Source organism: Mesocricetus auratus, unplaced genomic scaffold (assembly GCF_017639785.1).
Source record: "Mesocricetus auratus isolate SY011 unplaced genomic scaffold, BCM_Maur_2.0 Super-Scaffold_6723, whole genome shotgun sequence".
Lineage (NCBI taxonomy): Eukaryota > Metazoa > Chordata > Mammalia > Rodentia > Cricetidae > Mesocricetus > Mesocricetus auratus.
The window spans coordinates 11715456-11729704 of record NW_024429183.1 but is presented as its reverse complement, the minus strand read 5'-3'; the positions used below and the strand labels follow the sequence as shown (position 1 = coordinate 11729704).

Genomic DNA, 14249 nt, shown 5'->3' with positions numbered 1-14249 from the left:
TGGTGACAACACATAACAAAACCATTCATTTCATGCCTGGGATGCAGATGAGCACCAGAGTCCAGGGTCCCACAGTCTCCTTCAGGGGCCTGTTCCCAGGGAACTAAACCCTCCCACTAGGCCCCACCTTTGAAAGGCTTCAGGAATCAGAAAGTCTTTCACATAGTTTTGAGGGATCTCCCCAGACCCACACTTTAGTGCTCTGCCTATGACTTTGTTTCTTCACATGTTCCTAGTGTCCAACCATGGTTCTTGTCTGTCCATAACAAACGTTTCCCATCTGCCTATAGCCCCCCTCAGTCTTCACTTGCCTCTTCCCTTTGAGCTTCACTGGAGGATAGTTTGTTTTCTTCATTTATTCCTGTTGTTTTCTTGACAACCGAGTAGAAGAAGACAGACACAGTCCTGGCTATTCCGAAATCCAAAGGTCATCACGCATGCCTCTTCCCCTTTACCACGATCACACACAGCCTCCACTCTGCATCTACATCATTTCTAAACACCATCCAATTCTACCTGCAAATGTCTGCATCACCAGGCTCCGGTTTGCTCAGAGTGATCATTTTGTACCTGGATAGAGAACATAATGATTAAGTTGGAGTCATGAACATTTCTGTCTCCTTAAGCACTGAAAACTGTTTTAATCAATGTGGTCATTTTATATATGTATGAACTACAGTATGACATTTCAGTATATATGTGGACTGATCCGGTCAGAAAAATTAACATTTTTATATGTTTTTAGTTTTGAAGCATTTGAGAATTCTTTTATTCTAGCTATGCATAATATATAGCAAGTTTCCAGGAAGTGTGCTCACCTTATTTTGCTATTACTCCTATCTAGATGTGCTTTATTTATTTTTATTTAGTGTGTATGTGTGTAAGTATACATGTGTGATGGCATGTGTGTGGAGGTCAGGGGACAACCTGCTGCAGTCAGTTCCCTTTTTCTACCACACAGGGTCCTGGTGATCAAACTGATGTGTTAGGCTTGGCAGCTGGCGCGTTTCTCGACTGAGTCATCTTACTGTCCTTCTCGCTGTGCTTTTGTACTTGTTATCTAGTCTTCCTCTACATTCCTCCTCCAACACTCCAGTTAATAGTCTACATTCAGACTGACCTTTTAACAGAAAGCACCCACATATAGATGGAACATGTACTATATGTCTTTCTTGTCTTTTTTTTTTCACTTAGCACAATGCCCTCCAACCCCATTTACTTTACAGCAAGTTGTAGGATGCATTCTTTTTGATGGACAAATAGTGTTCTGTTGTGTCTCAATATTGCATTTCTTTTTCCCTTTATCTCCTGATGGGAGTTGGTTCCATATCTGTTTTATCATGCACAGTGTTGCAGCAATATGGATATGAAGGTGTCTCTATGAAATGCTGATTTCATTTTCTGGGCTACACTCAGTCGTCAGAGAGCTGGATCCTATGGTAGATTGGCATGAGTAACCAATACTGGAGTGGACTGCACAGCCTCCAGGTAGCTCAGTGGTTTGGAAAGTGTCCTTTCCAGGTAGCTCTGTTGGTCAGAGCTTCTTCCAGATGCCTAGCTAGTCTCTACTTATTGTAGACAGCTGGACTTCTCTGAGAGTGTCTTTCATCAGTCTTTCCTGCTTATATATGCTTGGAGAGAAAGGGAGGGGCTTAGTGAATCTGGTCTGTTTCAGGGACTTCCTGAAGCCTTTGAGCCATTCACTTCCTGAGCTTGAAGAACTTCCCTGCAGAGTAGATGTTTCAACTCCACTTAAAACACTGTATTGTTTTACTTCCTTTCTAATATCCCCGTCATATGAGTTTCACTCTAAGTCAGAGGGTTTTAAAACAGGAGGAAAGTGCTACACAATAGACTTGGAATATAAGGGCGATTCAGCTCCTTGTTGAGAAAGCAAATGTATAGTTTATGAACCTACTGAACAAAAGGGGATATTGACTGGATATTTGATAGTGAATGATTGCAAATACTTGATGATATCATTGTAGTGCTGTACCAGGCTTTTTTCTTTTAGGCTACCAACCAGCTCCCAAATCATGACACAGAGATTTGTTATTAATTTTGAATGCTTGGCCTAGCTTAGGCACATTTCTCGCTAGCTCTTTTAACTTAACCTGTTTCTCTTTATCTGCCTTTTGCTTTGGGGCTTCTTACCTTTCTTCTTTTTGTATAGCTTACTTTTACTGTTTCTGTATGTCTCTCTGTCTGGTGTCTGCCTGGCTTCTTGCCCCAGGGAATCGCTCTTGTTCTCTCCTCCTCCTCCTTCTGTTTCCTCCTCTCTAACCTAGACTTCTCCTCCTATTTATTTTCTCTGCTCACCAGCCCTGCCTACCCTTTTCCTCCTATTGGCCATTCAGCCTTTTATTAGACCAATAAAATGCCTTAGGCAGTCAAGGTGAAACAAATGCAACACATCTTTACATAATTAAATAAATGTATCATAGAGAAAAGTAAGACACTTTTACACAGTTAAAGTAACATTCTGCAGCATAAACAAATGTAACACATCTTTTCCCAGTTAAAATAATATTCCATAACATGGTTCCTTTCTAGTCATGATGTTAATTTTAAGAAAAGACAAACTGAAATATTTGAAGATGAATTAGCATGATGTCTAGGAATTTATTCTAATCTTATAGTTGAGGGATGTGGGTGGACTATCAGTGAATCATTATGGCAGTAATTGTGTGGTTGTACAGAAATCATTCATTCATGCCATTCTTTCTGCTTGTTAAGTCAATAATGATTTTTAAAAATAAACTCTTTTGTAGAGGTAGGAGTAGTTAATGGTAGAAATCAATGGTAGGTGGTCTTCTGATAATGTAGCGGGTGGTGGTCACAAAACTACAAAATGACTAAAATGTTTCCAACAGCTTTGTTAGATTTACATTATTTGACAGAAGATTTGACACACATGACAAAGTCCTGGAGGGCATTATCATTGAAGCCCTGGGTCTCATAATTAATCCTACAACAGAGGCACTGAAGAAGCTATCAAATGCTAAATTATGTTCTGCATAGTCCATTTAAGAAAGCAGCTCAGCTAATATATTTTACAAATTTTTATTATTCTCTTGTCATGTTTGAGATGTCAAAGCAAAGGACAGCATTTGCTCCAGAGTTTCCATGACATTTTCACATATGTCTTCTGTGATGATAGAGGGACTCTGGAAGAATCCTGCTAAGACCTACATAAAAGAACCAACTGTTGAGAGCATGCTTGGCTGACAGCACCAGCTGCCCTGACTCCTCACTCATGCTGGACCAGGTATCCCCAGGCTGCTTCTCATCCATGGCTGAGCATGGTGATGAATCTGGTGTCATTCCATATTTTTCCCAAAACAGGTTGTTCCTGTATCAAGCAGCTTTTGATCATAGTTCTGCTTGGCTCTTGCAAAGCCATGCCGTGGGTCAGGCTCTTCCTTTAGTCTTTGCTTTCACAATTGTGGTCCTGGTTCATATTCTGAAGCAGTCCCTACCTTCTGCTTCTCTCCATATGACACAGGAATGTGCCTCAGCGAACAGCAGGGCCACTGATCCTGACTTGGCTTTCACATCTAGGAAGCACCAAACCAACAGCACCGTGTACAGAGAGAGACTGAGTGTGAACAACCTCCAGGACTCAGTTGGCTGGTGAGTGAACCACACAGACACTTCTCAAAAGACGTGCAAGTGGCCAAAAAATGCATGAAAAATTTCACACCTTTAGCCACCAGGGAAATGCAAATCAAGCTATGTTGAGATCCTCCTTCAGCTGAGTCTGCATGGTGGTCATCGAGAAAACAAACATGGATGCTGGAGAGGATGAGGGGGGAAAGGAACACTTATATAGTGCTGGTGGGAATGCAAACTGGTGCAGACAGCAGAGAAACCGATATGAAGGGCCCTAAAAAACCTAAAAATAGAACACTGTAGGGTCTAGCTATACCACTTTTCAGCCTGGCTGCAAAGGAATCCAAGGCTAGATACAATAGAGATATCTACACAGTGTTTATTATGCTAATGTCTACAATAGCCAAGTTATAGAAGCAGACAAATGGATGAAAAATATGGTGTATACACATAGTGACATATTATTTAGCTATAAGGAGAAACAAAATTGGGGCTGGTAGGATATCTCAGTGGGTAAGAATGACTACTGCCAATGCTAATGATTTGATTTTCATCTCCAGGATCCTTAGAGTGGAAGGAGAGATGAATCCTCCAAGTTTTCTTCTGACCTTCACATATGTGCTGTGTTATATGTCTGTGGGTGAGCACACAGACACACATACACACACACATACACACACACATGGACACCCCCCTACAAGCTCACACACACACAGAGTAAATAAATGTAAAAAGATTAAAAGAAGAAAATCATATTTGCTAAAAAATGTGTGGAACTGGAAATCGCTATGTTAAGCCAATCAGCCAGACTGAGAAGGACAGTGTCCCAGGCCTTTTCTCCCCTGTGAAGTCCTCAGTCAACTTGCTAGGGTGTTTGGTTTTCTATTTCAAGAGGCAGTGAGAGAATTAAGTCTGTGAATAGTGAGTCATCATGACAAATTCTCAAAGAAAGCTTGAGTAAAAAAACCAAAAAAACCAAAAAAAAAAAAAAAAAAGAAAAACAAAATGACAGCAACAACAACAAAAACAAAAACCTAAACAAAACAAAGTCTCATGGAGACCAGGCTGACCCCAAAACTCAGTAATTTTTTCCCTTGGGGCACAAAGATGGATTCAAGGATATAATTCTTATGTGAATCTCTTGTCTTTACTAACTCAACGGAAAATCAGGAATACAGTAGTTCTGCAGGGATTGAGACTGGATGTTGTAGTCTGTCCTCCACATATGCCTGTTGAACATACAGACCCATACTCACACACAGATGTGTGCACACATGTGTGTATAGAAGTCTTGTTCCTTGTATTCAATATGTTTTAGTAGAATTCATTTTTAGCTCCCCCCACTCCGTCTCTCTTTCTCCCCCCCCCTCCTAATCCCCAGATACGGTCTCATGTGTCCTGGGCTGACCTCACACTTGTTAAGTAGTAGAGGCTGGCCTTGAATTTCTGAACCTCCTGCCTCCACCTTCTGATTGCTGTGATTTCAAGTGTGCCCCACTGCTCCTGCTTAATGCAGTGCCGGGGACTGGACGCAAGAGTTTGCACACACTAGATGTATATTCTAATTGAGCTACTGTTCATCTGATATAATTTATCTTGTCCTTGGAGGTGGTCCCTGGATAGGGAGGGTGGAGGGGAAAGGTGGATGGGGGAGGAGGGAGAGGGGAGATGTTTGTGCAGCATGTAGCCACCCAGGCTGGTATAGGAAGGTCTCCTGGAGGGTGAACCCCACTCCACTCAGGGCTCATTACTACCACCACACAACTGTGCTGGCCAATAGGAACTGGGAGAGACATTGTATTTTAGTATATCCTGCATTATTCATTTGTGGCTAAAACTTCACTTGTAGAAGCAGCAGTAGGCTGGCATCATGCGTGAAATGCATTCAGGTTTCCTGGTTGAATAGTTCTCTTTCTCCAAAGAAATGTTGTCATTTACACAAATCCTTCCTGACACCCTCCCACCTCTTCCTTCTTTCTTGAGGCTTAGACTTCCCAGGATAACATGCTCCTTTTCTTTTTTCTCATCTGCATCTCTGACATAGACAGGAACCTATCTCGTTCTATCATTTCAAGGTCTCATTTCTGAGGGCAAGCACTTCACATCACACTGTGTGAGTGCCCATGAGCAAGCGTGGAAATTTTGGCGATATGAATGTTGTGTGCATTTTTATTAATATGCATTTTTAATTTTGATAAAGTATAATCATTACCATCAGGATATTCAAACATTGTGTTACATTTTCCTTTTATCACAAGTGTTAAATGTATGCAGCATCTATTTACAACAATAATGACATATATCCTGTCTCTATCAGTGTTCCTTTTGTGGTAAGAATAATGTGTTCCTTTAACAAGAAACATTTTGGCGCTATATTCAAGTAATATAGACAGGGAGGACCATTAAAACTGGGTCTGAAGGCCATCCATCCCGAGCTGAAGGACAAAGAGAAAACATATGACTACTATTCCAACACTCTGGCCAACATGCTTGAAATGAGTTGTTTGGTTTGAGAACATATTGCATGGCCCATCATTCTCTTTAGGATGGGATTGGAGGTCAAGGTGCGGAGGGATACAGTTGAGCAATGGCTTAGCATTTAAGAGTACAGGCTGCTCTTCCAGAGGCCCTGGGCTTGACTTGAGGCACCTGCAAGGTGACTCACAACCATCTGTAACTCAGTCCCAGAAGACCTGATGTTCTCTTCTAGCCTTGGTGGGCACCATGAAGGTATACACGTGGTGCACAGACATACATGCAGGCAAGCACCCATACACACAGAGTAAAGAAAAAAGAGCAAAAAGGGAATTCACATTGACATGGAAGCAGCCCTGGCCAGGCAGAGGACAGTTGTGGTTAAAGTAAGAACCAAAGGCTGACCCTGTGGTATCATTGCCTGATTCTGTGACATCATGCCTGACCCTATGATGTCACAAAGGCCAAGAGATCCCCTTTGTGACACTTAGATCAAACGCCAATGAAATGGGCCAGGTGAGACAGCTCAGTGGATAAAGCTACTCATCACCAACTTGACCTCAAGTCTCAGGACCCCAGGAAGGAGAGAACTGAGCTCTGAAAATGGCTCTCTTGACTTTCATATGTGCACCGTGGCACACACAGCAAAGATACAAACATACCATTGAAACAATGCCATCCATTTCATGGGCATAGACCATACCAAAGACCATTCCCTTCTCCTATAAAAAATTGTGTATTGTGCATCTTAAACACTACTGTGAAATGATCTCCAGGATTTATTATTAAAAGAAAAATCAATTAAAATTGTGTATTGTGTATGGTGTACAGTGTGTGTTGTGGTATATGTGTATGTGTTTATACTTGGCTTTTTGTGGCCACTCAGGTCTTCATATTAGATACAGCAAGTGCTCTTACACACTGAGCCATCTTCCTGGCCCCTACTTTATTTATTATTTATTTACTTTTTAAGAACTCTCTTTAAAAATTTTTAATTATTTATTTTTAAGCTTAGATTTAGATTAGAAACAAGGTTGCTTCACAAGTCAGTTCCAGGTCCCTCTCCATTTCCCTCCCCTCCTCCTGTGCCCTCTCCCCAAGTCCCCCAATATCCCCTCATTTCCCCAGGGAGGGTGAGGTCCTCCTTGGGGGTGTCCATAGTCTGTCATTTCATCCAGAACAGGGCCTGGACCCTCCCCCAAGAGTTCAGGGTGAGAGTGTATCTCTCATTGTTCGGTGGGAGTCCAAAGTCCATTTGTATACTCGGGATAAATACTGATCTACTGCCCAAGGCTCAGTAGATTATCTAGGCCTCTTCACTGACACCCACATTCAGGGGGTCTTGATCAGTCCCATGCTGGATTCCCAGGCATCAGCCTGGGATTCAAGAGTTAATCCTTGTCAGGTCAGCTGTTTCTGGGGGTTAAACCAGCCCAGTCTTAATGCCTTTGGTCATCAGTCTTCCCTCTCTGTCACTGGATTTCTTGAGTTCAGCTCAGTGCTTAGCCATGGGAGTCTGCCTCTTCTTCCATCAGCCACTGAATGAAGGTTCTGTTTCCCAGACTCTCCGGCCATGGGATTGTAGGCTGGCACTCTCCAGATCTATGTCTAAAATCCATTTATTTGAAAGTACATGCCATGTTTCTCTTTTTGTGACTGTGTTACCTCACTCAGGATGGTTTCTTCTAGTGTCATCCATTTGCCTGCAAATCTCATGATTCCATTGTTTTTTTTTTCTGCTGAATAGTACTCCATTGTGTAAATGTACCACATTTTCTCTATCCACTCTTTGGTTGAGGGGCATCTAGGTTGCTTCCAAGTTCTGGCTATTACAAATAATGCTGCTATGAACATAGTGGAACAGACATCCTTGTTGTATGAATGGGCATCTTTTGGATATATGCCTAAGAGTGTAGTTGCTGGGTCTTGTGGTAGGTTTATTCCCATTTTTCTGAGGAATCGCCATACTGATTTCCAAAGTGGCTGAACCAGTTGGCACTCCCACCAGCAATGGAGGAGTGTTCCCCTTTTTACCACATCCTCTTCAGCATAAATTGTCGTTGGTGTTTTTGATTTTAGACATTCTGACAGGAGTGAGATGGTATCTCAGAGTTGTTTTGATTTGCATTTCCCGGATGGCTAAGGATGTTGAGCACTTTCTCAAGTGCCTCTCAGCCAGTTTAGACTCCTCTATTGAAAATTATCTATTTAGTTCTGTAGCCCACTTTTTAATTGGATCCTTTGGTGTTTTGGGGACTTGTTTCTTGAGTTCTTTATAAATTTTGGAGATCAACCCTCTGTCAAATGTGGGGTTAGTGAATATTTTTTCCCATTCTGTGGGCTGCCTTTTCGTCTTTCTGACTGTGTCCTTTCCTGGCCCCTACTTTTGAAACAGGATGATTTTTATGTATGTCCCAGGCTGGTTTTGAACTAGCAATCCTATCTCAGCCTTTCTAGTGCTAGGATTACAGCCATATGCGACTATGTCTTGCTTCCTTATATTCTTTAGTGAAAGATTCAGGGCTTCTTTGAAGGCAGCTGACTATGAATCTTGGAGTAAAAAAGAAATATGATAAGAGCAGACCATTTTTAGTTTTAATGTTTCGACAATTATAACTTATATTTATTTTACGTATATGGGTGTTTTGTCCACATGTATGCCTGTGCACCACATGTGTGCAGTACCTGAGGCATCCAGAAGAGGGTGTTGGATTTCACGGAACTGGAGTTAGTGGACAGCTGTGAACCTTTCCTGTGGATGCTGAGAATTGAATCTGGGTCCTCTGGAAGAGCAGCCTGTGCTCCTAACCACTGAGTCATCTCTTGAGACTCCATTTTTAGTTTCTATAATTGTTACTGAAAATTTAAGGCTGTCCATTAGTTTTGAAAAGAATAATAGGACCAGAGTTTGCAGCTATTTTAGGAACCCTGTAAAGGCACTTTGAACGTGGAAAGAATTATCCCAGACAATCAAAACATACTGTGACTACTGAAGTCACTGTGTATGGCCCTACTAAAAGAGAGGACCCTTCCAGGACTTCTGGAACTGCCTGGTGCATCAGCCACATTGAACATAAGAAACCCATATGTCTGACAATTACATTTGTTTAAGAGGATTGGATATCAGAAAATTGTGTAATGAAAGAGATGGTTTTCTGAGTACATATTTAATAATAAAAATTGGCAAATACTGGCTTTATGTTAGGAAATGGTTGATGGTATTGCCTATGAGAGAAAAAAAGGTTAGGAAGCAAATGAAGGAAAGTGCCATAAAAACCATCTTTTAGGGACTGGAAAGACAGCTCCACTTGCCACTCATTCAAGGACCAAGGTTCAGTGTCCAGCATTCCCATTGGCAGCTCACCATGGTCTGTGTCTCTAGTTCTGGTGGACCTAGTGCCCTCTCTTGGCCTCTTTGAGCATTGCACACACATGGTGCATATATGTACAAGTAGGCATACACATAAAAGAAAATAAATCTTCAAACATATTTTTAATGGAAAAATTATAAGATTAATTTAGAATTCATTTGTGGTCTTACACATTTGGAAATATGTTATGAATGGTGAAAAGAATCACTAACAATAAGAAAAAAAAGTATGTGCTAGTGATCAACATGTCTCTATTAGGCGTGTATTTGGGGACATGTGAGTAAAGCTACAATTATTCCGACATTTGTATGCCCAATTAAGAGGACCATGAATTTTAAATATTTCTAGGGAGTGAGGCTGCCTTTTCCTACTTATTCCCAGACTGCTAGCCTCTGAGCTCTTTCTTGCCTAGCAGAATTCCCAGAAATAAGTGCCATTTCTATTGCTATTATGATGGATAGATACACTTTGGGATATTTTCTCAATTGACATTCATGTCACATGAGTTTGAAAACAGGGATTCTCATCTATTTTTGTTGTTGTTGTTTTTGAAATCCTCTTCTCCCTATATGACTGTTCCAAGTGCTTCAGGCAGATAATCATCAGCTTTTTAAGTCACTCATGTAGCTTGGGAGAAATGTGAATCCTATAGATTGGTAACTTAGCTTTCCAACATTCAGTGCTCTCAGAATAGGACAGAGGGGTCAGTGTTCCCATGAGTGACAAGACACAGGGTTGGGGCCTAAAGAGTGTTCCTCAAGTCCACATGTTGAAATCCTAATCCCAGTATCTCAGAATATGACTGCAGGTAGAGACAGCATATTTATTTATTTATTTATTTAGTGTGCATGTATGTGTTCATGTTTGCTGTGTGTACACATGTGCATGCAGGTTGGCCAGAGGTTGACATTGGGATGTCTTCCTCCATCACTCTCTACCCCTTTTTTTTTCTTTTGAGGTTGGGCCTCTCATTGAGCCTGAAGATTGTTGACTAGCTAGGCTGGTTGTCAATGAGCTTCACAGGTTGGCTGTGTCCAGCTTTTACATGGGTTCTGATGATCTGAACTCACGTCCCTGCAAGCACTGTATCTATAGACCCATCTCTCCAACTGCGACAGTATCCTTAAAGAATCCCTAAAGAAGTAATCAAGTTATAGCTGGCAAGGTAGCCTAGTGGGTAAAAGCAGCTGCTGGCAAGCCTAGGGACCTGAGATTGATCCCTGGGACCCACACACTGGACGGAGACAACTGACTCCTGCAAATTGTCCTCTGACCTCCACATGTGTTCTGTGGCTCATGTCCCTCACCTATATGTACAAATACAGTAAATAAATAAATAAATAAATAAATAAATAAATAAATGTGGGCTGGAGAGATGGTTTAGTGGTTTAGAACACTGGTTGTTCTTCCAGAGGTTCTGAGTTCAATTCCCAGCAACCCATGGTGGCTCACAACCGTCTATAACAGGATCTAATGCCCTCTTCTGGCCTGCAGGTACACATGCAGAGCATTCATACATAAAGAACATAAAAACATCTTTTTTTGAAAAAGTAATAAGGTTAGCATGGGATCATTAGGAGTACCTAACCCTCTAATGAATGCAGACACTCAAAGGGAAGACTATCAGAAGCCTAGGCAATGATCATAGCCACCTGGAGGCTCTTGGGAAAACTAGCTGTCTGAAACCCAGGCTTAGGGCTTCTAACACTCAGGACTGTGAAAGCATCCATTCTGTAGGTTCAGGCACTTGGTCTGTGGCAGCCCTAACAAACTAAAATGTACAGGGACCCCCACTCCAGCTCCCCCCGCCCCGAACCAGAGCCCTACACTTTTAGGCACAGGTTAGAAATTGTCTTGTCTATGTAATACTTTTGCCTAGGGACAAGTCAAATCCAGAGCCCTACACTTTTAGGCACAGGTCAGAAATTGCCTTGTCTCTATAATACTTTTGCCCAGGGAAGAGTGAAATGGCTTCTCAACTCTTGTGTCAATGAGTTGATGCTGATTGTATCTTTAATGAAAGATCAGCAATAAGCATCTAGATAAAGAAATCACACTGGGCACGGTGGTACACACCTTTACTCCGGTGGCAGAGGTGGGCAGATCTCTGAGTATGAGGTCAGCCTTGTCTACATAGAGTGTTTCTGGACATCCAGGGCTATATAGTGAAACCTTATCTCAGAAAATAAATAAATAAATAAGAAAAGAAAAGGAAGGAAGAAACTGTATCCAAGTGCAATGGTGTTTATTTCTACAGAGACCGTCTGTCACCCATGGAGACGAATCTTGTCCCTTTTCTGACACAGGAATGTGAAAGAGTCAAAGTTGAAAAATATTTTGCTGCGTGAAGTAGCTTTGGTTTAGTTGTCAACCTAAACTCTCACCTCAGTAGTAAATTGGAATTGTCTGTGAATGATTACAAATAAAAGTTTGTTGTGCTGAAGCATCGTGCCCTACAACAAAGACGAGGAAGGGCAGGCATTGCTCAGTGTTAGCGTGTTCTAGCAAGTGGTTTTTGTGGTTGGGCTCCTGAACGCCTTTGTGTGCTTTGTTAAGTTTATTGCTTTTCTGGTGTCTGTAAGAGAAAAAAAATCACTTCAGAAAGATAAGCTTTGGGCAGTACAATGACAACTCCTGAACATACATGCTTTCATTTCCTTTCTTCTGTTCCAAATCCATTTGATTTGTTCATCAGATTAAATACAATATTATCATTCTCATCCCCTTACCCAAACAATCTCTTGTTTAAATCAATTTTATTCATATCTTTGTTTCAAAATTCTGATGTGTTTTTGAACACCTATCAAACTTTTAATGAAATACAGAGTTGTTTTTTGATTCTTGGTTTCATGTTACAAAGAATGTGGGAATTGAACACATACTGGTAATTTTATCTAGATCTCAAACTTTGGCTGCATTGTTATTTTATTTTCCACCAATCTCTATCCATTTTGGAACACAAAAAGATATTTCAGAATGGGATGCAGAATCAGAACTACAAAGGAAAACAGCATGCGTGTTTACAGGTGAAGGTGTCCCGCAGAGCTGTTAGGATGGGTAAGAATTCTGCCTGCGAACCACCTGGCAGGCACAGTCAGAAAGAAAACACATTTGTCTGCAAAGAGAATTTTGTAAAGCAAAGGGGGAAAAGAAACCTGTATGATCTTGGGCAAGTTAGGGTAATTGCCCAGTTTCAGTTTCCCCACACTTCAAACTGGAATGATGGAAGTCAGTTCTTCAGAGATGTCTTATGAAGATTAAATACAAATGGGCCGTTATTGATAATGCTGAGAACTGTGGTTGGAGTGAGGTTAACATTGCTTAAATGTTTTCAAAGTAGCAAAGTAAGTGTGAAGGAAATCCCTTAAGATACACAACTTCAGCCAGAACCTAATTTTCGAAGAAAGCCAATCCTCATCGGCTAAGGTGATCAACAACGCAGAGACTGACAACTGGCCAAGGTGAAGAGAATTGGATTGACTGGAGAGTGCTCAGCCTCAAGGGGGGCATCTCTATCACAAGACACAGAGATCGTTGTGCAAGAGGGGTTGGAAATATGGGAAGACCCGCAGGTGGCTGGCGACTAAGGGAACAGTGTTTTCTGGACATAGCAGGCAGTTACACACGAGTTCATGGCCGTCATGGTGGCATGAGCCAGACCTGTGAGTTCAAGCCAGACAAAACTGCAGCATGGAGAGGGGAGGTGGGCGTGAAGTCCCACCCCTAGCTGAGGAACTTTGGGAAGTTGATGGCTGCTGGGAGAGGGAGAGCCTGTTTTCTTCAAGCGTGTGGCCAAACTCCAGTGGAAGATCACAGACCCAAGCGTATAAGAGCAGCATAAACTGTACTTGATGGGTAGCAACCATTTCTTCAGCAGGACTTCTCTGACCACCCTTCCTAAACTGGCCCTCTTCCTCCAGGAACTGTCCATCACAGAACCAGATCTCATGTTTTTTTCAGCTGTGCTTTTGTTGGCTTTGAAGACAGCAAGGGAACAGATATCTCTCCAGACCTAGCCTCTTTTGTGTGTCCATGGTTCGGAAAAAATGGATGCATATAGATATTGTTGATTCATAAAGAGCAGTAGTTTTCAATCTGTTGGTCTCAACCCTTTGGGTATCAAATGACCCTTTCACAGGGCTTGCCCAAGACCATCGGAAAACACAGATATTTGCATTAAGATTCATAACAGTAGCAAAATTACAGTTATGAAGTAGCAACAAAAATAATTTTATGGTTGGGATTGCCACCAACCACATGAAGAACTGTATTAAAGCATTAGGAAGGCTGAGAACCACTGGGTTAAAGAATTTTTAAAAAGACACTAATTTGGATGGGTAGGGAGGTGGGCATGGATCTAGGAGGAGTTGGCATGAATATGACCAAAATACGTTATATGTAATTCTCAAATAATTGATGAAAAATGAGAAAACATAATAATAATAATAATAATAATAATAAAACCCTAGTTCTCATTGGAACATTGACTTACCTATAGGACAGTGAGAGGTGAAATGAAAATGTTCTCTGGTGACTTTTTGGTTGCAAACACATTTGTGGGATTCATGCAATGTCTCCTTGACTTATCCCTCAATAAGCACGGAGGACAGAATGCTGAACTCAGGGAAAGCAATTTTGCAGTAGGCCAAGATAATAAGTTCTGAACTTGCAATGTTCTGATGATTGGAGCTTTAGGTCTAGATTATAAAGAAATAGATGGGCTCATTTCCTTCAAATAACCCTTCATAAATATCAGTTCTCTTATCTGGGCATTTATAAGCTGTGCAGTGG

General features: G+C 41.4%; 1 long non-coding RNA gene across 2 annotated transcripts in view; it reads left to right on the top strand.

Annotated features, from left to right (window-relative positions):
- Positions 1-4611, top strand: part of LOC110341436 — a 38952-nt gene extending 34341 nt beyond the window's left edge. For both annotated transcript variants that reach the window (XR_002383388.2, XR_005873446.1), the window contains 2 exons: positions 3506-3633; positions 4173-4611. This is a non-coding gene — a long non-coding RNA (uncharacterized LOC110341436). The remainder of the gene's footprint in view (positions 1-3505; positions 3634-4172) is intronic.
- The last annotated feature ends 9638 nt before the right edge of the window (positions 4612-14249 follow it).